The following is a 27,515-nucleotide window of genomic DNA, read 5'->3' as shown; positions in this document are numbered from 1 at the left end:
ATTTTGAGGTTCGAAGCAACTCTCACTACATCACTGTAGCATCATTTTGAGGTTTTTAGCAACTCTCACTACATCACCTTAGCATCATTTTGAGGTTTTTAGCAACTTAATACATTACTGAGCATCATTTTTAGGATCGTAGCAACTTCACTACATTACTGTAGCATCATTTTGAGGTTCCTAGCAACTCACGCCACATTACTGTCGCATCATTTCGAGCTTCGTAGCAACTCTCACACATTACTGTAGCATCATTTTGAGGTTCCTAGCAACTCTCACAACATCACTGGGGCATCATTTTGAGGTTCATAGCAACTCTCACTACATTACTGGAGCATCATTTTGAGGTTTTGAGCAACTCTCACTACATTACTGTAGCATCATTTTAAGATTTTAAGAAACTCTCACCACATCACTGTAGCATCATTTTGAGATTTTAAGCAACTCTCACCACATCACTTTAGCATCATTTTGAGGTTTTTAGCAACTTAATACATTACTGTAGCATCATTTTGAGGTTCGTAGAAACTCTTACAATATTACTCTAACATCATTTTTTAGGTTTCTAGCAACTCTAAATCCATCACAAGAGCATCATTTTGAGGTTAGTAGCAACTCTCACTTCATAACTGTCAGCATCATTTTAACGTTTTAAGCAACTCTCACTACATGACTGTGGAATCATTTTGAGGTTTAAAGCAACTCTTACCACATCACTCTAGCATCATTTATAGGTTCGTAGCAACTCTCACTTCATTACTGGAGCATCATTTTTAGGTTCGTAGCAACTCTCAATTCATCACTTTTGCATCATTTTGAGGTTTTTAGCAACTCTCACCACATCACTGACAGCATCATTTTGAGATTTTTAGCAACTCTTCCTCCATCACTGTAGCATCATTTTTAGGATAGTAGCAAATCTCACTTCATGACTGTCAGCATCATTTTGAGGTTCGTAGCAACTATTACCACATCACTGTCACATCATTTTGAGATTTTAAGCAACTCTCACTACATCACTGTAGCATCATTTGGAGGATAGTAGCAACTCTCACTACATCACTGTGGCATCATTTTGAAAGGTTTTAAGCAACTCTTACTGCATCACTGGAGCTTCATTTTGAGGTTCGTAGCAACTCTCACTACATAACTGTAGCATCATTTTGAGGTTCGTAGCAACTCTCACTACATCACTGTAGCATCATTTTGAGGTTTTTAGCAACTTAATACATTACTGGAGCATCATTTTTAGGATCACAGAAACTCTCACCACATTACTGTAGCATCATTTTGAGGTTTGTGGCAACTCTCACCACATCACTTTAGCAACATTTTGAGATTTTTAGCAACACTTACAACATTACTGTAGCATTATTGAGGTTCGTAGCAAGTCTCACTACATTACTTACTGCATCATTTTTAGATTTTTAGCAACTCTCATCACATTACTTTAGCATCATTTTGAGGTTCGTAGCAACTCTCACTACATCACTGGAGCATCATTTTGAGGTTCGTAGCAACTCTCACTACATGACTGACAGCATCATTTTGAGATTTTTAGCACCTCTCATCACATCACTGAAGCATCATTTTGAGATTTTTAGCAACTCTCACTACATCACTGGAGCATCATTTTGAGGTTTTTAGCAACTCTCCCTACATCACTGGAGCATCATTTCTTAGATTAGTAGCAACTCTCACTACATCACTGGAGCATCATTTTTAGGTTCGTTGCAACTCTCACTACATTACTGACAGCATCATTGTGAGGATTTTAGCAACTCTCTCCACATCACTTTACCATCATTTTGAGATTTTTAGCAACTCTTCTGACATCACTGTAGCAGCATTTTGAGGTTTTTAGCAACTTTCACTACTTCACTGTAGCATCATTTGGAGGATAGTAGCAACTCTCACCACATCACTGTCGCATCTTTTTAAGATTTTAAGAAACTCTCACCACATCACTGTAGCATCATTTTGAGGTTTTTAGCAACTTAATACATTACTGTAGCATCATTTTGAGGTTTTTAGCAAGTCTCACCACATCACTATAGCATCATTTTGAGATTTTTAGCAACTCTTACTACATCACTTTAGCATCATTTCTTAGATTAGTAGAAACTCTCACCACATCACTTTAGCATCATTTTGAGATTTTTAGCAACTCTTACTACATTACTTTAGCATCATTTTGAGGTTCATAGCAACTCTCACTACATAACTGTAGCATCATTTTGAGGATCGTAGCAACTCTCACTACATTACTGTAGCATCATTTTGAGGTTCTTAGTCACTCTCACCACATTTCTGTCACATCATTTTGAGGTTCGTGGCAACTCTCACTACATCAATGTAGCATCATTTTGAAGATTTTAGCAACTCTCACCACATCACTTTAGCATCATTTTGAGATTTTTAGCAACACTTACAACATTACTGTAGCATTATTGAGGTTCGTAGCAACTCTCACTACATAACTGTAGCATCATTTTGAGGTTCGAAGCAACTCTCACTACATCACTGTAGCATCATTTTGAGGTTTTTAGCAACTCTCACTACATCACCTTAGCATCATTTTGAGGTTTTTAGCAACTTAATACATTACTGGAGCATCATTTTTAGGATCGTAGCAACTCACGCCACATTACTGTCGCATCATTTCGAGCTTCGTAGCAACTCTCACAACATTACTGTAGCATCATTTTGAGGTTCCTAGCAACTCTCACAACATCACTGGGGCATCATTTTGAGGTTCATAGCAACTCTCACTACATTACTGGAGCATCATTTTGAGGTTTTGAGCAACTCTCACTACATTACTGTAGCATCATTTTAAGATTTTAAGAAACTCTCACCACATCACTGTAGCATCATTTTGAGATTTTAAGCAACTCTCACCACATCACTTTAGCATCATTTTGAGGTTTTTAGCAACTTAATACATTACTGTAGCATCATTTTGAGGTTCGTAGAAACTCTTACAATATTACTCTAACATCATTTTTTAGGTTTCTAGCAACTCTAAATCCATCACAAGAGCATCATTTTGAGGTTAGTAGCAACTCTCACTTCATAACTGTCAGCATCATTTTAACGTTTTAAGCAACTCTCACTACATGACTGTGGAATCATTTTGAGGTTTAAAGCAACTCTTACCACATCACTCTAGCATCATTTATAGGTTCGTAGCAACTCTCACTTCATTACTGGAGCATCATTTTTAGGTTCGTAGCAACTCTCAATTCATCACTTTTGCATCATTTTGAGGTTTTTAGCAACTCTCACCACATCACTGACAGCATCATTTTGAGATTTTTAGCAACTCTTCCTCCATCACTGTAGCATCATTTTTAGGATAGTAGCAAATCTCACTTCATGACTGTCAGCATCATTTTGAGGTTCGTAGCAACTATTACCACATCACTGTCACATCATTTTGAGATTTTAAGCAACTCTCACTACATCACTGTAGCATCATTTGGAGGATAGTAGCAACTCTCACTACATCACTGTGGCATCATTTTAAAGGTTTTAAGCAACTCTTACTGCATCACTGGAGCTTCATTTTGAGGTTCGTAGCAACTCTCACTACATAACTGTAGCATCATTTTGAGGTTCGTAGCAACTCTCACTACATCACTGTAGCATCATTTTGAGGTTTTTAGCAACTTAATACATTACTGGAGCATCATTTTTAGGATCACAGAAACTCTCACCACATTACTGTAGCATCATTTTGAGGTTTGTGGCAACTCTCACCACATCACTTTAGCAACATTTTGAGATTTTTAGCAACACTTACAACATTACTGTAGCATTATTGAGGTTCGTAGCAAGTCTCACTACATTACTTACTGCATCATTTTTAGATTTTTAGCAACTCTCATCACATTACTTTAGCATCATTTTGAGGTTCGTAGCAACTCTCACTACATCACTGGAGCATCATTTTGAGGTTCGTAGCAACTCTCACTACATGACTGACAGCATCATTTTGAGATTTTTAGCAACTCTCACTACATCACTGAAGCATCATTTTGAGATTTTTAGCAACTCTCACTACATCACTGGAGCATCATTTTTAGGTTCGTAGCAACTCTCAATTCATCACTTTTGCATCATTTTGAGGTTTTTAGCAACTCTCACCACATCACTGACAGCATCATTTTGAGATTTTTAGCAACTCTTCCTCCATCACTGTAGCATCATTTTTAGGATAGTAGCAAATCTCACTTCATGACTGTCAGCATCATTTTGAGGTTCGTAGCAACTATTACCACATCACTGTCACATCATTTTGAGATTTTAAGCAACTCTCACTACATCACTGTAGCATCATTTGGAGGATAGTAGCAACTCTCACTACATCACTGTGGCATCATTTTTAAAGGTTTTAAGCAACTCTTACTGCATCACTGGAGCTTCATTTTGAGGTTCGTAGCAACTCTCACTACATAACTGTAGCATCATTTTGAGGTTCATAGCAACTCTCACTACATAACTGTAGCATCATTTTGAGGTTCGTAGCAACTCTCACTACATCACTGTAGCATCATTTTGAGGTTTTTAGCAACTTAATACATTACTGGAGCATCATTTTTAGGATCACAGAAACTCTCACCACATTACTGTAGCATCATTTTGAGGTTTGTGGCAAGTCTCACCACATCACTTTAGCAACATTTTGAGATTTTTAGCAACACTTACAACATTACTGTAGCATTATTGAGGTTCGTAGCAAGTCTCACTACATTACTTACTGCATCATTTTTAGATTTTTAGCAACTCTCATCACATTACTTTAGCATCATTTTGAGGTTCGTAGCAACTCTCACTACATCACTGGAGCATCATTTTGAGGTTCGTAGCAACTCTCACTACATGACTGACAGCATCATTTTGAGATTTTTAGCAACTCTCATCACATCACTGAAGCATCATTTTGAGATTTTTAGCAACTCTCACTACATCACTGGAGCATCATTTTGAGGTTTTTAGCAACTCTCCCTACATCACTGGAGCATCATTTCTTAGATTAGTAGCAACTCTCACTACATCACTGGAGCATCATTTTTAGGTTCGTTGCAACTCTCACTACATTACTGACAGCATCATTGTGAGGATTTTAGCAACTCTCTCCACATCACTTTACCATCATTTTGAGATTTTTAGCAACTCTTCTGACATCACTGTAGCAGCATTTTGAGGTTTTTAGCAACTTTCACTACTTCACTGTAGCATCATTTGGAGGATAGTAGCAACTCTCACCACATCACTGTCGCATCTTTTTAAGATTTTAAGAAACTCTCACCACATCACTGTAGCATCATTTTGAGGTTTTTAGCAACTTAATACATTACTGTAGCATCATTTTGAGGTTTTTAGCAAGTCTCACCACATCACTATAGCATCATTTTGAGATTTTTAGCAACTCTTACTACATCACTTTAGCATCATTTCTTAGATTAGTAGAAACTCTCACCACATCACTTTAGCATCATTTTGAGATTTTTAGCAACTCTTACTACATTACTGTAGCATCATTTTGAGGTTCATAGCAACTCTCACTACATAACTGTAGCATCATTTTGAGGATAGTAGCAACTCTCACTACATTACTGTAGCATCATTTTGAGGTTCTTAGTCACTCTCACCACATTTCTGTCACATCATTTTGAGGTTCGTGGCAACTCTCACTACATCAATGTAGCATCATTTTGAAGATTTTAGCTACTCTCACCACATCACTTTTGCATCATTTTGAGATTTTTAGCAACACTTACAACATTACTGTAGCATTATTGAGGTTCGTAGCAACTCTCACTACATAACTGTAGCATCATTTTGAGGTTCGTAGCAACTCTCACTACATCACTGTAGCATCATTTCGAGGTTCGTAGCAACTCTCACGACATTACTGTAGCATCATTTTGAGGTTCCTAGCAACTCTCACAACATCACTGGGGCATCATTTTGAGGTTCATAGCAACTCTCACTACATTACTGGAGCATCATTTTGAGGTTTTGAGCAACTCTCACTACATTACTGGAGCATCATTTTAAGATTTTAAGAAACTCTCACCACATCACTGTAGCATCATTTTGAGATTTTAAGCAACTCTCACCACATCACTTTAGCATCATTTTGAGGTTTTTAGCAACTTAATACATTACTGTAGCATCATTTTGAGGTTCGTAGAAACTCTTACAATATTACTCTAACATCATTTTTTAGGTTTCTAGCAACTCTAAATCCATCACAAGAGCATCATTTTGAGGTTAGTAGCAACTCTCACTTCATAACTGTCAGCATCATTTTAACGTTTTAAGCAACTCTCACTACATGACTGTGGAATCATTTTGAGGTTTAAAGCAACTCTCACTACATTACTGTGGAAATCATTTTGAGGTTTAAAGCAACTCTTACCACATCACTCTAGCATCATTTATAGGTTCGTAGCAACTCTCACTTCATTACTGGAGCATCATTTTTAGGTTCGTAGCAACTCTCAATTCATCACTTTTGCATCATTTTGAGGTTTTTAGCAACTCTCACCACATCACTGACAGCATCGTTTTGAGATTTTTAGCAACTCTTCCTCCATCACTGTAGCATCATTTTTAGGATAGTAGCAAATCTCACTTCATTACTGTCAGCATCATTTTGAGGTTTGTAGCAACTATTACCACATCACTGTCACATCATTTTGAGATTTTAAGCAACTCTCACTACATCACTGTAGCATCATTTGGAGGATAGTAGCAACTCTCACTACATCACTGTAGCATCATTTTTAAAGTTTTTAAGCAACTCTTACTGCATCACTGGAGCTTCATTTTGAGGTTCGTAGCAACTCTCACTACATTACTGCAGCATTATTTTGAGGTTGTAGCAACTCTCACTACATTACTGACAGCATCATTTTTAATTTTTTTGCAACTTTCACCACATCACTTGAGCATCATTTTGAGATTTTTAGCAACTCTTACTACATTACTGTAGCATCATTTTGAGGTTCGTAGCAACTCTCACTACATAACTGTAGCATCATTTTGAGGTTCGTAGCAACTCTCACTACATCACTGTAGCATCATTTTGAGGTTTTTAGCAACTTAATACATTACTGGAGCATCATTTTTAGGATCACAGAAACTCTCACCACATTACTGTAGCATCATTTTGAGGTTTGTGGCAACTCTCACCACATCACTTTAGCAACATTTTGAGATTTTTAGCAACACTTACAACATTACTGTAGCATGATTGAGGTTCGTAGCAAGTCTCACTACATTACTTACTGCATCATTTTTAGATTTTTAGCAACTCTCATCACATTACTTTAGCATCATTTTGAGGTTCGTAGCAACTCTCACTACATCACTGGAGCATCATTTCTTAGATTAGTAGCAACTCTCACTACATCACTGGAGCATCATTTTTAGGTTCGTTGCAACTCTCACTACATTACTGACAGCATCATTGTGAGGATTTTAGCAACTCTCGCCACATTACTTTACCATCATTTTGAGATTTTTAGCAACTCTTCTGACATCACTGTAGCAGCATTTTGAGGTTTTTAGCAACTTTCACTACTTCACTGTAGCATTATTTGGAGGATAGTAGCAACTCTCACCACATCACTGTCGCATCTTTTTAAGATTTTAAGAAACTCTCACCACATCACTGTAGCATCATTTTGAGGTTTTTAGCAACTTAATACATTACTGTAGCATCATTTTGAGGTTTTTAGCAAGTCTCACCACATCACTATAGCATCATTTTGAGATTTTTAGCAACTCTTACTACATCACTTTAGCATCATTTCTTAGATTAGTAGAAACTCTCACCACATCACTTTAGCATCATTTTGAGATTTTTAGCAACTCTTACTACATTACTGTAGCATCATTTTGAGGTTCATAGCAACTCTCACTACATAACTGTAGCATCATTTTGAGGATCGTAGCAACTCTCACTACATTACTGTAGCATCATTTTGAGGTTCTTAGTCACTCTCACCACATTTCTGTCACATCATTTTGAGGTTCGTGGCAACTCTCACTACATCAATGTAGCATCATTTTGAAGATTTTAGCAACTCTCACCACATCACTTTAGCATCATTTTGAGATTTTTAGCAACACTTACAACATTACTGTAGCATTATTGAGGTTCGTAGCAACTCTCACTACATTACTTACAGCATCATTTTTAGATTTTTAGCAACTCCTACTTCATTACTGTAGCATCATTTTGAGGTTCGTAGCAACTCTCACTACATCACTGGAGCATCATTTTGAGGTTTTTTGCAACTCTTACTACATCACTGTAGCATCATTTTTAGGTTTTTAGCAACTTAATACATTACTGGAGCATCATTTTGAGGTTCGTAACAACTCTAACTACATTACTGTCAGCATCATTTTGAGATTTTTAGCAACTCTCACCACATCACTTGAAGCATCATTTTGAGATTTTTAGCAACTCTTCCTACATCACTGTAGCATCATTTTGAGGATAGTAGCAAATCTCACTTCATGACTGTCATCATCATTTTTAAGTTCGTAGCAACTCTCACTTCATCACTGTAGCATCATTTTGACGATCGTAGCAACTCTCACTACATCACTGTAGCATCATTTTGAGGTTCGTAGCAACTCACCACATTAGTGTCACATAATTTTTTTTAGGATTTTATCAACTCTCACCACATCACTTTAGCATCATTTTGACATTTTTAGCAACTCCTACTCTATTACTGTAGCATCATTTTGAGGTTCGTAGAAACTCTCACTACAATACTGTAGCATCATTTCTTAGGTTTGTAGCAACTCTCATTACATCACTGCAGCATCATTTTGTGATTCGTAGCAACTCTCACTACATTACTGTCAGCATCATTTTGATGTTTTTAGCAACTCTTACTACATCACTGTAGCATCATTTTGAGGTTCTTCACAACTCTCACTACATTACTGTCAGCATCATTTTGAGGTTTTTAGCAACTCTCACTACATCACTGGAGCATCATTTTCAGGTCCGTAGCAACTCTCACTACATCACTGTCGCATCATTTTGAGATTTTAAGCAACTCTCACTCCATCACTGTAGCATCATTTTGAGGATAGTAGCAACTCTCACCACATCACTGTCGCATCATTTTGAGTTTGTAAAGAAACTCTCACCACATCACTGTCGCATCATTTTGAGATTTTAAGCAACTCTCACTACATCACTGGAGCATCATTTTGAGGTTCGTAGCAACTCTCACTACATCACTGTCAGCATCATTTTTAGCATAGTAGCAACTCTCACTACATCACTGTAGCATAATTTCTTAGGTTTTTAGCAACTGTCATTACATCACTTTAGCATCATTTTGAAATATGTAGCAACTCTCATGACAGCACTGAAGCATCATTTTGAGATTAGTAGCAACTCTCACAACATCACTGTAGCATCATTTACAGGTTTCTAGCAACTCTCACTACATCACTGTAGCATCATTTTGAGGTTTTAAGCAGCTCACTACATCACTGGAGCATCATTTTTAGGTTTTTAGCAACCCTCATTACATCACTTTAGCATCATTTTTAGTTTAATAGCAACTCTCACGACATCACTATAAGCATCATTTTGAGGTTAGTCGCAACTCTCGCTACATTACTGTCAGCATCATTTTTAGATTTTTAGCAACTCTCACTCCATCACTGTATCATCATTTTGAGGTTTTAAGCAACTCACTACATCACTGGAGCATCATTTTGAGGTTTTTAGCAACTCACCACATCACTGGAGCATCATTTTGAGGTTTTTAGCAACTCTCACGACATCACATAAGCATCATTTTGAGGTTAGTCGCAACTCTCACTACATCACTGTCAGCATCATTTCTTAGGTTTTTAGCAACTGTCATTACATCACTCTAAGCATCATTTTGAGGTTAGTAGCAACTGTAATTACATCATAGTCAGCATCATTTTGAGGTTCGTAGCAACTCTCACCACATTACTGTTGTATCATTTCTTAGGTCCGTAGCAACTCTCACTACATCACTGTAGCATCATTTTGAGATTTTAAGCAACTCTCACTCCATCACTGTAGCATCATTTTGAGGATAGTAGCAACTCTCACTCCATCACTGTAGCATCATTTTGAGGATAGTAGCAACTCTCACTACATCACTGTCGCATCATTTTGAGATGAGTAGCAACTCTCACCACATCACTTTAGCATAATTTTGAGATTAGTAGCAACTCTCACCACATCACTGTAGCATCATTTCTTAGGTTTTTAGCAACTCTAACCACATCACTGTAGCCTTATTTTGAGATTTTTAGCAACTATCACTACATCAATGTAGCATCATTTTGAGATTAGTAGCAACTCTCATTACATCACTTTAGCATCATTTTGAGGTTAGTCGCAACTCTCACTACATCACTGACAGCATCATTTTTAGGATCGTAGCAACTCTCATTACATCACTGTAGCATCATTTTGAGGTCTTTAGCAACTCTCACTACATCACTGGAGCATCATTTCTTAGTTGAGAAGAAACTCTCATTTCATCACTTTAGCATCATTTTGATCTTAGTCGCAAGTCTTACTGTATTATTGACAGCATCATTTTGAGTTTTGTAGCAACTCTCACTACATCACTGGAGCATCATTTTATCCTTGAGATTGGGGACCAATAATTTTAATTTCCATTTTGGGGACATGTACTGTACACACACACACAGATTCATGAAAGTCACTTTCAGGTGCCTGAAATTCCTTTGGGGACTAAAGTCTAGAAAAGTAATATGAACATTTGTGTGTACTTTGTTTATTGATGATAAGATTTACACCGACCAAGTCAGCCATATTGGCACCACAATCCAATTGGCATGTCAATAAACATCACCCAATAAACCAGGTCTTCTGTCTAAATGTATGTCACTGAAACATACTGTATTGTATTGCCTCACACTTACAGCATACAAGGATGCATGGCGTGGGTGGAACTGCCTGAATCTCTTCTGCAATGGAAGTTTGGTCAACCGTGTGGAACATTCCTGCACGATCCCCTTTGAGTGGGAAAGTAGCATCAACACAGCACCACGTGGTCCACCAGCAGCTTGGATTTCTGCTCCTTGTCTTGTAGTTCCACTTGACTTCTCCAAGGGAAGAGACTGCAAATAGTCAAGAACTCTGGGAAATTTGGTGGCTGTGGCCTCCTCAAATTCCACATTGATCAGTTCAAACAGTTCAAAGTCTGAAGTGCAGTTATCAACTCTGCACTGAAGTTGTTTTGTTCAAGGATAAATGATTTCCATTGTCCAATGATTATTTTACATTCCAATCCTCTAAAGTGATGGACTGATACTGTAAATATGTAGAAATTCTCTATTGTTCCAAGTACAGATTCTGTGTTTATACATTGTTGTAGTTTTTATACTTGGAGAAACCAGAATCTAACAGGAAATCACTGTAGAAAGTTGGCTCAGTTTCATAAAGTAACAACTAAATAGCTTCAATTGACAGCGATTGACCTTAAACTTGGCTATTTTGATGGACTATGCTTGCTTTTCCACTGTCAAATGAACTTTTTAATGGGAAATTCCTGCTCATAGACTGGTTTGTTTCATAAATGAACCAGTAAGAGCCCTGAACTTAGAGAAGAACCTGAAAGGTCCTTGTTCTTCATGTGTTTTTACGTGATGGGCCTGTTTTCCTGCAGTTGAATGCACATTTATCAACACTAAATGGACTGTAATTTAATGAGTCCGGCCTGTGAAACCTGCTGTGTATTTTTACAGTTTATTCCATGTAATTTTGTGGAACAGTTCATTACTGTAATTTGACGGTATTCGTCTGGAAACTCTGCTGACTGACTTTTTACTGTTTTTTTTCTAGTTTTTTTTCTTGACAGTGTACACCGAGGTCTGGTGGTTGAGCCGGGGCATTTTTACAAGCTGCTACCCGCATTCAAAAGACAAAACGGTCCCAGAGCTGATTGACCCAGAATGGAAATGGCACCTCGCATTTTGTGTTTGTGCCCCACAACATTGTCTGGCAGACAGTTGACCTGTCAATCACACACAGAGTCCCGCCCCCACACAGCTGAGAAACGCAGCTCTCAGCAGCTGCCTCAGTCACACAGAAGATAGACGCGTTTCCTGGTTGGCGAGTGCAGACACAACTTCTCTGAGTGCAGGATTCACTTCTCTCATTGCTGTTTGTTCACTGTTGAGGTTTTATTCCTCCACCAACCTGCTTCTGTCTGGAAAGAAACAAATAACTGGAGTGCTGCACATCAACAGACTTGGAGTTTGGACACGGACGAATGAAGTTTGGCTTTTTGTTTCTTCCATCAGATCAGAGCTGATAGGAAAAACAATCAGGTGGTTTTATTAAACCAGCAGTGAGCTGGACTTCAGCCCAGGTCCTCAGTCCCACTGTCAGTTCACTTCAACATGAACCAATAAAATCCAACCCTCACCTGGCCTGGAAATAAATAACAATTACATAACAATAACTCCTTTATTTCTCTCCTGTTCAGGTCCAGTTGGACTCACTCATCTCTATGTGGTAGGATTTCACTTCATGAGTTCAGAAGCATCTTCACATGAGACGCTGGTTCCTCACATTGATTGATCGTTGAATTCTGTCTTTGATCTCTGAATTCTGTGTTTGATGTCTGAATTCTGTGTTTGATCTCTGAATTCTGTGTTTGATGTCTGAATTCTATGTGTGATGTCGGAATTCTGTGTTTGATCTCTGGGTTCTGAGCATTGATCTCCTGCTTCAGTCTTTGATCTCTGACTGATTCTAAACTCCTCAAAGGATCACATCAGCATCTTGCTCCAGACTCCAGATGGTGGTTTTACCAAGTGCACCATAGTCCTTGTTGCTGTCTGCTGTTGGGTCACAGCAAAGTAAGGAAACAGCCTGACGGTCCTCAGGAGGAAATTCAACAGCCTCCAAAGATGGAGGTGAATCTAGACCTGCTCATGTTGGCTGTCCTTGATGAACTTGGGCGGTGCTCTGGTGCAGGGATGAGGTCATGGAGCTGATCTGGGAGCAGTCCTGATGTTAAATGATGGGATGAAGGACAGTGTGGAGGCAAAATGGACAAAATGTGTCAACATCAAATAAAGTTGTAAACCTGTTTGAAGTCTTATTTTGTGTCTGATGGCCATTTTTAAAATCACTAATGATTTTTTGACTGAACGTCCTGGATCCTGTGGTGCCTGATGAGGAGACAACTTGAGTACAGAGTTGGAGAAGAGGGTTTTTGGAGGGGAGATGATTTTTGCAGTGCTACAAGTCAATAAAATGTCATCATGTTTCAAAATGTCCTCACTAAGATGGTTATTAATTCCTCATTCTCAGCTGCTACAGCCTTTAAAGAAAACCTTTGACTGGTGGATCTAACAAAGATCAGATGTTGTCTCCTCTAGAACATCAACAGCTTAACGTTGTGGGCAGGACTCCTACCTGAGCAGGGAGACCCCAATGGATTTCTAGTCCTGATAGGGAGAGGGAGCCTCCTGGGTCCCGGAGTGGGGAACCTGATAGGGAGTGGGACGATCCGCCCATTGTGGGTGATTGACAGGGCAGGTTTGATCTATGTTTTCATTTTCAAAAGTAATTTTGAACATTTGTGGAAAGTTCGCCCACCTTGAACATGTAGAAGATGTCTTCTGATAGTGAATCGACTGTTGTCACATTTAAGGATCACTTTAGCTGACAAGATGAAGGCTACAAAGGACCAGCTGGAGATGCCAGGGATTGAACCCAGGGCCTCACACATGCTCAGCGTGCGCTCTACCACTGAGCTACACCCCCTCTGGTAGAGTCACTGTTTAACTGGTGAATGAATTTCCAGTTGATTTTAGGAAACCTAGAAGTTCCTCAGGTGCCATCAATCTTAAGTCACTCCTTCACTTTGTGTGTGGTTCAAAGTCAGTGGTTTCATCAGAGCTCAACAACAGAACAAGCTGAAGTCTTCTGGAGAACGAGGGCACCGATCCCACCACCTCTCACATGCTAAGCTAGCGCTCTACCATTGAGCTCCCTCCTCTGCTCAGCAACATAACAGATAATGCAGGTTGACCTTCAGGCTGCTGGGAGGTCAACACCTGAAATATTTCCAGGATTCTGTCGTGTTGGTAGAAACAGTTTGAGGGAAGGAAACCCTCAAACATGATGATGTCATTATTGAAGGCTTTACTGCTCCAAACCTTTGCTTGTTCTTCTGGGGTTGTGAGAGGTTCTGGGTGATGAATGGAAACTGAAGGTTTAGGCATCAGTTCAAAGTAGCAGGAGCTTAAGGGGACATTTCAGATTTGTTGAAGTTGAGTCCTACTGCCTTCTTGTTCATGACGATGGTGATGTCAGAGTTCTTGCTCAGAACGATCCATGCTGTTCCTCCTCTTAGTTCTGGAAAGTTGGAGCAAAACGTCATGCAGGGTCACAAGGTCACGTGTTTTGTGTTATCAGCAGATTTAATCTATAGAGTGAGTGACGTGTGGTGTGTTTGTCAGCTTAAAGACCAAAGTTGTTGATGCACAAGAGAAGTAAACACGTCAAAGCTGCTTCATTTTAATGAGTGAAACTGAACATTAAGAGAAGAGTGACAACAAAAATGGAGTCAAGAAGTCGTCTTCAAAACACACACACACACACACACACACTCACACACACACACACACACACTCACATAGTCATATACACTCTTCTCTTTATGTTGCCCCCTGCTGGACAATAGGTTTCAGGTTCATGTGGAAAAAAAGCAGACAATAAATGCGACTATTATTGAAATGTCGGTGACTTCATTCGATCTGAAAGTTCATTGTTGACCAAACAGACACTGATACAACAGCCTTAAAGTCTACCTCCATCGGCTAAAGATGCCCCTGGATCATAAAGCACAGCTCGACTGCTGGCTAACATGCAGGCGTGGGCCTATCACTGAAATCAGTAGTCATGAAAAACTGTGCTCGGCCTCCAGACCCAAGCTTGAAGAGGTTTGAAAACTGGACCCAGGAGAATTTTAACTGAAAACCCCTGCTCTGGAGGATCTGAGGGATGCATGACTGCCCTCTGTTTACCTGTTTAATACAGGAATATCTGAGAAGTACTGAGGACGGCAAAGGGTGCTGATTGGCCAGCAGCCCCACACAGGTCAAAGGTCACCCCCACGGCGGACCAGTTTATTATAATAGTCATGACACCATCCGTTACAGTTGGGTTGGGTTCAGGCTCTTCAGCGCTTCTTATTTTTCCGTGAGCTCCTCCAGCTGCTGGTCCGTCTCTCCTCTTTTCTTTCTCTTCTGCTTACTTTTTTGTTTCTTTGTTCTTTAACTTTAAACAGAACTTCTCCTCTCCCCCTTTTCACGGTCACAATACTGTTGACCTCCCGTGAGCCTTGAATCTCCATCCTGACCAGCGGAGAGAAGCCACCTTGTGCCTGAGAAGAGCATCACGAATCCCAGTGGGAGCCACGGTCGTTGAGATGGAGGCTTGGTAGGCCGTCCCCCCACCAGTTCGTTGGAGAGGCTCCGTACATTGATGAGAACAATCCAGCTGAGAACGTAAGCAGGTCCTGTTGGTTGTCGTGCTGTCACAGTAACAAAGACCAGTGCTGCATCTGTTCAGGCCTCAACTCCTGTCTCACTGCCAGCTCCACCTGACTCCTCAGACTCTGCTCAACCTCCATTCAGTAGTTTTCTTTGTTTGGAGGTCACTGACCCTTCATCCTGAACACCTTCTCACCTGCTACCTTTGCCGTCCACTTGAGTCTCAGATAAATCTTGTGATTCATGTCTGATCCTCCATGTGCCTTCATTGCTTTACTGGTATTATTCCTCTGGCTTACGTGCTTCCTTGTTTGTATTCAATCCTCTTAAAATTCCAGGAAGTGTTTCAACTGGTTTTTATATTTGTATGTAAGTCTCTGACCCTCAAAGAACTCACTGATAAGCTGGAACCTGAGACTGAGCGTTTCTCATTGGACTCTAAATTACAACCAGCGGTGCCCTGAGTAACAACTGTGTTAGCATCCTAAAGCTACATCATCACCACCAGCTGATCAAGTCACTACTCTGTACACAAGTCACTGTAACCTAGCAAAGTTGAACCTAGAGGAAAAGTACAGTTGAAGCCAGATGCAAACAGATGTTGATGTTTACTCTGTAGTCCTGGCAGCAAGTGTCCTTGGAGACGTCACTCCAGACACTGGCAGAGCTGACAGAGATGGTTTGACACAACTCATGATGTTACTGCACTGCAACAGTAACGGACCATCGATGGCATCGTGGTGATGGAGGAGGACAAAGAATTCTGTCATCAAGTTTTGTTCATGTTTTGTAAATGTTCTTCTTGATCTCAGCATTTAGTCTTTGATGTCACAGTGCCAGAACGGACCAAACCTGCCTGTGTCAGAGGAAGCAGAATGACATCAGCATCAGGACATTCAGAGCCTTCAGAAACGTGGTGATGGTTTCACCAAAGAGGGACCAGTTCAGTAAATGTGGTCAGGCTTCTGAGAGTCTGGGTTCAAGATGGAGTTCGGGGTTTTAGCGACTCAGAAAAACTGTTTGTGGCTCAGAAAGCAGAGGAGGGCTGATGAAGAGACCCCACAATGAGTGTCATCAAGGAGGAGGAGGTAGTAGACATCACATGGGGGGGGGGTAGAGCAGCAAGAAGAGAGAGAGGAGGAACAACTTGATTGAATAAAACAAAGACAAACAATCAAAGAGAGTCAGAGCAGAGGGAGCGGCCCTGAGTCACAGTGAATGGTGGAGTTTGATGATCCATCATTCATCTCCTTTAAATGCTGTCAGGGAGGGAGAGCGGTCTGCTGGTGGTGGTGTTCATTCCTCAGTGGGAGCCTCTATGGTTGATGTTCTACTACCCTCTGGTGGTGAGGCAGTGGGGATGCAGGTGATCTGCTGGTCTGGTTGAACGTGAGTGGACAGAAATGTTGTTGAGGTGACTGGGAGTTCCTGACTGTGGTGAGCTGCCTTGCTCCTCCTCAGGTCTTCATGGTGGCTTTCTGCTGGACTGTTGTTGAAGGGAACATGGCATCCTATCATTTTCAGCTCTGACATCTGGACAGTGGACAGATGTGACATCATCATGGTCTCACTGCCTGCTTTGTTCATGGATCAATGCAACGTTGTGTTGGAACCTTTATTGTAGAACTGCTATGAGCTGAGAGCTCAGTGTTGTTGGAACAACGCAGCTCCACTTGGGACTGATGTGATGAAGAGGTTTTTATTGAGCTGAAGCTGGAGAGCAACAATCAAAATGGAGCAGCAAACATAATGTCTGGTCTCTCTCTCTTCTCTTCCCCACCTCTCTGTCTCCTCTCCTCCCTCACCTCCATCTCTCTCCAGCCCTTTTTAGACAGAAAATGTGCCAAATTTGCCGTCTTGTCTGTGTGAAATGGAGGCGTAATATTCCTCTTTTTGAAAAGACACCCTTGTGTGGGCATCAACACTTGATGTGATGTGCAGCTCACACAACCTCAGTCATTAACAACGCAATGACTGAGGTTGGCAGAGCGGGGCAACAACAGACTCTTCAACTGAAACCCAGGATGGAAACCATCTTGGAGCAGTTGGCCGCTCTGCAAAGAGGAGAGTGATGTTGAAGACCAGAAATTTAACTTTACAATTTGGATTGGACTGAAAGAGAAGACAGATTGGAATGTGTGCTCCTCCGCCCAAACCCACAGCTTCCTTATCGGCTGCCCCATTGTTTATCCTCCAGGAGAACTCCTTCTGCCTTGGTGACGTAAATGGCGGGTACTATCCTCCCCTCCCCTTCCCCCGTGTGTTCCTGACCCCTGCCTCTGCCCTCTCCACCTCCCTTGGGGTGGCAGCGCCGACCTTGTAGTCTGGCTGCAGGCCTCACTCTCACTTGCCTCCATTGGGACAACGGACTGTTCAAGTTTAGCGTACATACACAACAAATGTATATGTGCTGTCGTTAATTCTGAAGTGTACCATTATTACGATTAAACTGTGCATTCAGGGAACATTAAAGTGGTTTCAATCGTATTCATCAGGTTGATTTCAGTTTGTAGACGTTAATGATAAATCTTCTATACAAACCAAAGTTAAACACGGTGTTCCTCAAGGTTCAGTGCTGGGGCCAATACTCTTCACTTTATGTATGCTTCCTTTAGGTCATATTATTGGGAAACAGTCCATAAATTTCCTTTGTTACAAGATGATACTCAATTATATTTATCAATAAAGCTGGATGAAGGCCAACAGTTGTCTAAAACTCCATGTATGAGTTCCATCTAGGCTGGACTTTTGTAATTCTTTATTATCAGGCTGCACCAACAAGTGATTAAAGACTTGACAGCTGCACATGTATTGACAGGAACCAGGAAGAGAAACCATCGTAACAATAACATACACTCATGTAAGATAGTCTGAAGACACTCAAAGATAATTCAGTGTTTGATCAGTGATCAATACGTCAATACAAAGATCAGTAAGTGGTCCCAGGTGGATCTTTCCATGGTGACCTCAGAGAAAATAAGATCAGCCCCCTCACCGTCATATCCAATGATGGCTCCATTATGTCAGGTTAACTGAGTTCATTTCCTGCTGCATTATCTCAAAAACGCTTTCTAAAACCAGAACCTCCAAGTTGGGTCTGAACGACCATGATAAATTGCACTATCTACTCAGTTTGAGTCACACCAACACAGAATGGACAAAGGACATTTTTCTGTTGTGTTGTTTCATGTTTTCCTGATCTGGGAAGTTTTTGCAAGACAAATGTCTCTCAAGTGTGTGTTCTCCTCATGAGTGTGTTTACATGCAGGCTTCCTCTTGTGACAACTGATGTCATTGGAAACCATCTTGAGGACATTTGGAGAAAGTTCAATCTTTTAGCTGCAGGTACAGTGACTTACAACACTGCAACAACAACAAAAACACCCCTCCACAAACACTCTTGTCCAACATTTGTGCCCAAATTTTCTCCTCATGAGGCATCAAATCACTACAAAAACTGCCATTAAGTTGATCTGGTTGGCACTGGTATTTGTTCTTGCTGCATCATCGTCCAGCCTCCAACCAGAGGTCCCTCAGTTATCATGGAGCCACAGGTGGAGTCTGGATTCTTTTCTGGAATGAGACGGCAATGAGAGTCCTGCCAAGTGACATCACTGACATGAATGGATGACTTCAGTCACATGACTGGATGACTTCAGTCACATGACTGGATGACAGTGTAGATGCCAATATAGAGGTTGGGGAAATCGTCTCTGAGAATCAAGCTTGAACCCACGCCCTCCTTGTCCTTCAAAAATCCAAACAGCGACCATCAGTCTCCCTCCAATCCTGTACTTGGTTCAATGTTGCTGTTCCATTTTGCAGCAGTAGGTGTCGCTGTGATACCAGGTTCAGTTCAAGAGTCCCAACTCCAGCTCATGTTGGTGACCTCAGTGGCAGGTAAAATGGTGCTTCAGTGGATCATGTGATCAACTCATGTGTGTCCTCACTGCTCCACAGGTTTGTCAAATGTTCTGTAAAATAGTTGGACCCAGCAGAGCTGGTAGATTAGGAGTTGATGGAGTCGTTGCAGATACCAGGGTCCAGTTCCATCCTCACTACCCCTGGTGACCATGTCAAAGTGTCCTTGAGTGAGATACTGAACCCCCAAATACTTCTGATGAGTAGATTGGCTCCTTGCATGGCAGCCTTCAGCATCAGTGTGTGACTGTGTGAATGAGAGGACATTGTTCAGCTCCTTGAGTGCTGCTGAGGTAGAAAGGCTCTGTATGAATAGAGTCCTTTTACCATTTCTTTCCTGCCTCTAGCGGCGCTGTCGTCACTTCCTGTGACCGTGGGAGGAAAGGGGTCCCCCTTCAGAATAAGTTTGATATCATGATGTTACTTGCTCTTCAACATGCCTTTAGCAGACCAACTCAGAGAACAGCTCAGTGAGGTAGTGTGGCCGAGCGGTCTAAGGCGCTGGATTTAGGCTCCAGTCTCTGAGGAGGCGTGGGTTCAAATCCCACCACTGCCATCATGTCCCAGGTCACTGGAGAGGTGTGGCAGGTTTCTCACAGCCTCTCCTCTCTCTTCCACTGAGGTCTTCAAACCTGTGACCAGAAGAAGAATCCTCCTGTGAGTCCACAGACCTGAGCATCGCTGCTCTGACTACCAGGTTACTTCCTGGTTATCAGAGTGAAGTCATGGTGAGGTAGTCAGTTGTTCATTTTGTTTTATGACAGAGGCCTCATTGTGAATTAAATAATTTTAATTCTTTACTTGAAGTTTCATGCTGTTTCGATCGAAAAAGGCGAGTTCCTGGAGAAGATCTTCCAGGGCGTCCAGGTTAAAGCGGTGCCCCAGCTGGCACCAGGCGCTGACCCAGGTCCTGCATGGGAGATACTGTCAGTTCTGTTCTGCCCTGCTCACAACCACAGGCTGGTGTTGAGGCCTGCAGCAACCAGGGCCCCAGTCACCAAGAGTATAAAGGCTGGACATTGTGGCAGTGGGAGGAGTCAAAATGAAGACAGACCAATGAGAGCAGGACGTTACTGGAGAAGTCATCCATCCACTTTCTATTCTTATCCTTTAAGGGTCACGGGGGGGGGGGGTGATCCCAGGTGACATTGTTCAAGAGGCAGGGTTCACCCTGGACAGGTCACCAGTCCATCAGGAGAAATGAGGTGGTCGGCATCATGCAACCTAAACTAAAACATTAGTCAGATCAAATTCAGATTAAAGCAAGAGTCTCCAGATCAAAGTCAGAATTCCTGATGATGTCATCAGGGCTTTGACAGTAGCTAGAATTCTGTCTTTGATCTCAGGAGGACATGAAAGAAACCCAATTGAGGAAAGTAGAAGAGAACATTCAGCTTCATTAGAAACACTTGAACTGTTGAACAGTAGAATTTGTTTGAAACAGTTTACAACACTGAGTGACAGGTTTGAAGAGGGAAGAGTTTTCTACTTTAAATTTAAATCTAACTTCAAAGTCGTCAAGTCAATTTTATTTATTTTGTGCCAAATCCCAACAGAAGTTATCTCATGACACTTTACAAGTTTATCGAATGAGACAGGTACCCTGGAAGGTATCACCTTGGCCCCCAGCACCACCCTAAGGAACCTAGGAGTTCTCTTTGATCAGGATCTGTCCTTTCATGCCCACATGAAGCAAATTTCTAGGACTGCTTTCTTTCATTTGTGAAACATTGCTGAGACCAGACACATCCTGTCTCAAAAAGATGCAGAAGAACTAGTCCATGCCTTTGTCACTTCCAGGCTGAATTACTGCAATTCCCTCCTATCAGGCTGCACCAGGAGGTCCCTAAAGACTCTCCAGCTGGTCCAGAACGCTGCTGCCTGACTAGAACTAGTAGAAGAGACCATGTCTCTCCTGTACTGGCCTCTCTGCATGGCTCCCTGTCAAATTTAGAAGAGAATTCAAAATTCTCCTTCTACCATCAAAGTCCTCAACAGTCAGGCTCCTTCATACCTGACAGAGCTCCTAGTCCCCTATTATCCAGCTAGAACCCTTCACTCCCAGGATGTGGGGTTACTGGTGGTTCCTAGAGTTCTAAAAGTAGAATGGAGCCAGAGCCTTCAGCTATCAGGCTCCCCTCCTGTGGAACCGTCTCACAGTTTCAGTCCAGGATGCAGACACCCTCTTGACCTATAAGAGCAGACGAAAGACCTTCCTTTTTGATCAGGCTTATAGTTGGGCTGCTTAGGCTGGCCCTTAGATATGCTGCTAAAGGCTTAGACTGCTGGGGGATCTCCCATGGTGCACTGGGCTTCTCTCTCCTCCTCTCTGTCCTCCTATATTTGTCATACATAAATCATACTCATATGTATTACTAACTCGTCTCCTTCTCCAGAGCCTTCAGGCTCCCCTCATCCCAGATGTGGGTGCTGCTGGAGGAGGCTGCAGACCTGAAGAGGCTCAAGCTGCCACCCGTAGCTCCACCTTCTCACCGTCTGTTCATCAGTCTCTTCACTTCTCTCTCTCTTTATCTCTGTCCCACTCTTTCCTTCTGCATATCTGTCTTCCTCCATTATCTGTCTTTGTCTCTGCCCCGCTCTCCTGCTCTCTTTCCCTCCAACCGGTCAAAGCAGAAGGCCGTCCCCACTGATCCTGGATCTGCTCGACGTTCCTGTCTGTTAAAAGGAAGGTTTTTGTCGCCGCTGTTGCAGGATGTGCTGCTGGTGGAGAATTGTTGGGTGGAGGTTCATTGAAGGAGTTTGGTGCTGGACCTGCTCTACTAGTAAAGAGTCATGAGAGAACTTTTGTTGTGATTTGGCGCAATACAAATAAAACTGACTTGACCAGTGTTATTTGTAGTCTTTTGTTAATTGCATGCCACATGAAATTATTATTGGTCACTTTTCTAGCGACTGTCTCACAGCATCAAGACAAGAACACTTCTACTTTTGATGATGACAGTTTGTTCAACACTAAACTTCATCCAGTACCATGTTGTCAAACACTGGAACCTCCACAGCACCTGAACAGGGACTTGAACCCTGGACCCTCAGATTAAAAGTCTGATGCTCTACCGTCTGAGCTCCTCAGGCTCTTTCTACAGCATTGAGACAGGAACAGAAACACCTGTGAAGGTCAAACTGATGCTTTCTTGACTTGTTCAGTCCTCCATGTTAAAGTCCACCATGCTTTTGATTGGCTCTGATTCTCTGTGGCAAAATCCAACAAGAGGCTCCAAAAATGTCCTGAATGTCACAAGAATGCACAGGACAAGATGTTAGTTTCCTTCATGTCTGCAGTTCCTCCACTGGAAAGTAAAGTCAATGCTGCTCCTCTGCTGAAACCTGGGATCGGACCAGGGACCTTTAGATCTTCAGTCTAAGGCTCTCCCAACTGAGCTGGTTCAGTTCTGAGTGAGGGCCCTGCTTCTCTCATTTATAATCTCTTCCACTCTCACTAGAACTTAGAGAGGATTGGAGCTTCTGAAGTCCTGACACAAATCAAACCAGAGACTTTGAAATACACAGTGAAGGAGTTGGTCATCAAGGTTGATGGCAGCTTATTAAGTTCTATCTTTGATCAAATATAAGAAATGTAAATGAATTCAACATTGATTGCATTTCCCTCCTTTCTTTGGTGCCCTCAGACTTTCTGAGAACTGTAGGAGGAACTGCTCTCTGTTCTGTGTTTGTTCTGCTCAATGGAGGAAGGAACCAAGGACCGGAGCTCTAAGTTTTCCAGTTCCTACATCAGTGAATGGACTTTCTGTGCTGCAAGGAGCCAAAGCTACAAAGGAGGATTACAGAGTTTGTCCTTGCAGGAGTCAGTGACTTCATAGGGTCTAACAAAGGGTTGGACCTGAATGAGACAGTCACCCTTCAACATGGGGCCATGGCAGAGTGAACCAAGAACTCTACAATGGGGGTGAGAGTGGAGCCATGATGGATTCACACTTCATGATGGATTCACACTTCATCACCTCCACCATCATGTGGACCACCTGATCACCTCTCCCTCAACCTCTAAATAACTCATTCCCTGACCAGGAATCGAACTCAGGCCATGGCGGTGAGAGTGCCAAATCCTAGCCACTTGACCATCAGGGACCACACTGAGCTCTCCAACAACAGAGACTATAGACAATGACTCAAGAACACAGGACTCTGTGGTCTCAGCTTGAGATGCAGAGGGTCCACCAAGACCACCAGACACCTCAGCCCCCTAAAGACAGTCCACCCCCAGGATCAGCTTCTATCACTCAGTGGTCCAGAACCATTATGGAGCCTGATCAGGAATGTGAGCAAAGCTCTTGGAACAGGCCTGCTGCCACCACAACTAAGATCCTGCAGGTCACTAGAAACTCCAGTGTCCAGCTGACAAGTGGACGTTCCTCTGATCTGTGGTGGTGCTGAGTTTAGCAAACACCTCCAACAAGAAGATGAAGGAGGCCATCAACTCCTCCAAGCTCAACATCTATACTGGCTTTACTGGGAGGTCAGGAGGTCAAAGCAGATCTTCCCCCTCCACCTCAGATGGTTTCTACTCACAGAGATGAGGGACCAGTTCAAACCAGCTCCCTGGAGCTCCCTTAAGCCATTGTCCCCCTCAGCTAACATCTGGATCTGGACCTGCACCGGTGCTGACTTGTGTCTTGAGTCCCCAGAGTTTGTTGAACCAGAGAAGCTTCAACTGGTGATGGTCGTACAACCAAGCGTGAAGGTGAGCCTGCATTGTCTGATCTGGAGCTAACAGGAATTAGCAAGTTAGCAACTGTTCTAGAGTTGCTGCTGAGTTGAATTTGAATTTATTTGTTAAAAGGTTCCAGTTTCTATGAGGTCAGGGAAGATTGGTGTGGATCTAAAGGTCCCTGTTGATCCCAGGACATTGTTTTGACTCATTTGAACATTTTCAAACCCTCGTTGCTCAGATTTTACATGAATTTGATCATGACTTCAGACAAATGTTCTGTTTATTAATTAAATAATCACTTTAGTTATGAATTTAGTGAGTCAACCAGACTTGGTCAAAGATAAAAGTTAGTCTGGTTATTATTCAGTTTCCAGTCAGTAGGGACACACACACACACACACACACACACACACACACACACACACACACACACACACACACACACACACAGCCTGTCTTTGGTATAAAATGGTCTGTCACGTTCTCTCACGTTGGAAGATTTCTCTGACTCCATTGTGAATACAGAGACTCTTCATCTGCCACCTGAGTCTTGATCCACTGATTCCTCTGATCCACCTCTTTCTGCTCCAACAAGGCTGACATGGATCAGGTGGGTCCATGTCAGCCAATCAGGAGGTTTCTCCTCTCAGTTAATTTTCTTCATCCCAGTTTAGATTGATTCTTCTCAGCCTGATGAAGGAGCATCTGATCAGGTGTTTGGCTGCTTGTTGGTTGTAATTCCATAGATTTTAATCTCAGATGTTATAGAATTAATAAGAACATCTTAAAGACCTTTGTCCAACACTTGAAACTCTCCTGTCTGTGGAGGCCCAACTGGCCTTTGGTAGTGAGGTGGTGGATGCATGTGAATGAAATGAGGCTGGTGTTGCTGTGAGGAGCCACTAGAGGGAGACACCTGTCGTTCCTCCCAGCTGACAATGAGGCTTCACAGCTGCATTTGAAGCTGTCCTTTATTGGTCCCAACTGTCTTGAGCTCAGGGGCCAAACTCACCAACAACACTTCCTCCTGGTCATGTGGTCTGTTTGTCAGGAGATTCCCAATCCAAAGTTGTTGACACACAAGAGAAGAAAACACGTCAAAGTTTGTTCATTTTTATGAATCAAACTGAAAATGAACAGAAGAGTGACGATGAAAATGGATTCAAAAATAATGAATAATCATGAATAATGAATAAATGCTCAGAATTTACTGGCATTTGACTGCATTTAGTGGTTAATCAGTAGATGAAAGAGGAACATATATATTCTATACATGTGATGTACGTACGTGGCTGTGGACAAAAGCGTCTGCTCAATGAAATTGTAGGATTGTAGACTTCTATAAATGTAGAATATAATTGTAGAAATGCTCTCTCTCACCACCCCCAACGTCTGTGCCAGGGTCTCTGGCCAGTGGTCAATGGCTCCTATCACCTGCCCAGGATGGATCCAGCTTGCTTGTCTTTGTAATTCTGCACTTATTAGAGACCTGGAAACAAAGGAATGCTGAAAAAGAGAAAATAGGACCTCACACAAATGGGCTTGTGACAGAAATTAAGATCATTTTGTGGATATCCATCCTCTTCAAATGTGTGTGTGAATGTGGTCGTTGTGGCCGAGTGGTGAAGGCGATGGACTAGAAATCCATTGGGGTGTCCCTGCTCAGGTTGGAGTCCTGCCAGCAACGTTAAACTGTTGATGTTCTATGTCAGGGTGAACGTCCTACCTGTGCCTGATTCAGTGTGGTGGCTCACACCTGAATTTATCCTAACAAGCTAACTTCTTAACGCCAATCTACACAGTTTGAATCATCAAAACCTCAAACTGCAGTCAGGAATTTTCAATTCTTTCATCCACAACAATCCTCATCAATAAAATCTGGAAGAAGGAACCGCAGAAAGTCTGCAGGAGAACGTAGACGAGTGCTGCCACCGACCCGTCGTGGGGAGGACCGGTAACGTGGCGACCCCACTTCCCAAAAGAAGCCGACCGTCCAGCGCACCCTCATCACCCAATAAGGACCTCGGGGACATCCTGGACTCAGTTGACAGGAAACTAACAAGTTTCCATGCTGGACTCTCTCGTGGAAATCCTCCACAAAGAGCCTCCATGAGTCTCTGGAACTCAGCCAGCAAAAGGTGGCTTCACTGGCCGCTAAAAATCAAGCCCTTAAAGCCTCCAGCCTCCCATCACTGTTTCCTCCCTCTCAAATATGTATCCTGAAATATGGATTTGAGTCTTTAGATGCTGTAACGTCCAAAGATCATATTCTTATTGACCCTCCCCCTTCTTTGTTCCACCATGGAAAGAGGAGAACTCTATTCTAGTTTAGTGGATGAACATAGAGGGACTACACCTGGATCTCTGTGTTTAACAAACAATTGAGTTAAACATCAGGAGTCATGAGTTTGCTCAAAACTACTGACTTGGACTGAGTTCAATGAGTTTATAGCCAACAATTCTCCATCAGCCAGCACATCCTGCAAAAGCAATGATGACAATTTTCCTTTTAAAAAGCAGGGACGTTGCGCAGATCCAGGATCAGTGGGAACGGCTGTTTGCTTTAAATGGTTGGGGAAAGAGTCGATTTATTGTCGAGTCAATGTTATTTATATTGTGCCACATCACAACAAAAGTTCTCTCAAGACACTTGACAGGTAGAGCAGGTCCAGAACCACACTCCTTCAATGAATTCACGTATGTGAAGATATTCAACTGATGTGACAAATTCTCATGACAATGAGTCCAGAGAGCCTGTCAGCGCTGACATTCCCCTGGTGTCAGGGAAGTCATGTCAACGGACCTGGAGCCTGTAGTTGGTGTCCATCCTTGATATCCTCCAAACAGGTCATCAAACTTGGCCCTCGTCAGCTTGAAGGACAGCTGGAAACGGCCTTCGTCCAGGCACAGTTCTTGGAGAAAGTGAGTTAAGAAGTTTAGAGTTCCAAGAAGCTTCTTCAGTTCGTTCAGTTTGGTCCTGGAGAACTGTTCAATGTGTCAGGACTTCAGAAGCTCCAATCTTCTCTAAGGTCCAGTGAGAGTGGAAGAGATTATAAATGACAGAAGCAGGGCCCTCCCTCAGAACTGAACCAGCTCAGTTGGGAGAGCCTTAGACTGAAGATCTAAAGGTCCCTGGTCTGATCCCAGGTTTCAGCAGAGGAACAGCATTGACTTTACTTTCCAGTGGAGGAACTGCAGACATGAAGGAAACTAACATCTTGTCCTGTGCATTCTTGTGACATTCAGGACATTTTTGGAGCCTCTTGTTGGATTTTGCCACAGAGAATCAGAGCCAATCAAAAGCATGGTGGACTTCAACATGGAGGACTGA

General features: G+C 42.1%; 2 non-coding genes across 2 annotated transcripts; one reads left to right on the top strand and one right to left on the bottom strand.

Moving 5' to 3' along the window:
- Window positions 1-13,768: 13,768 nt before the first annotated feature.
- Window positions 13,769-13,840, bottom strand: trnaa-agc (transfer RNA alanine (anticodon AGC)). The gene has a single exon. It is a non-coding gene; the product is annotated as a tRNA-Ala (tRNA).
- Window positions 13,841-19,968: 6,128 nt separating this feature from the next.
- Window positions 19,969-20,050, top strand: trnal-uag (transfer RNA leucine (anticodon UAG)). The gene has a single exon. It is a non-coding gene; the product is annotated as a tRNA-Leu (tRNA).
- Window positions 20,051-27,515: the final 7,465 nt, after the last annotated feature.

The sequence above is a fragment of the Aulostomus chinensis genome, chromosome 1, assembly GCF_037954235.1.
Source record: "Aulostomus chinensis isolate RoL2024-O1b breed Wild chromosome 1, RoL_Achi_v1.0, whole genome shotgun sequence".
Lineage (NCBI taxonomy): Eukaryota > Metazoa > Chordata > Actinopteri > Syngnathiformes > Aulostomidae > Aulostomus > Aulostomus chinensis.
This window is presented reverse-complemented; position numbering and strand designations above follow the sequence as displayed.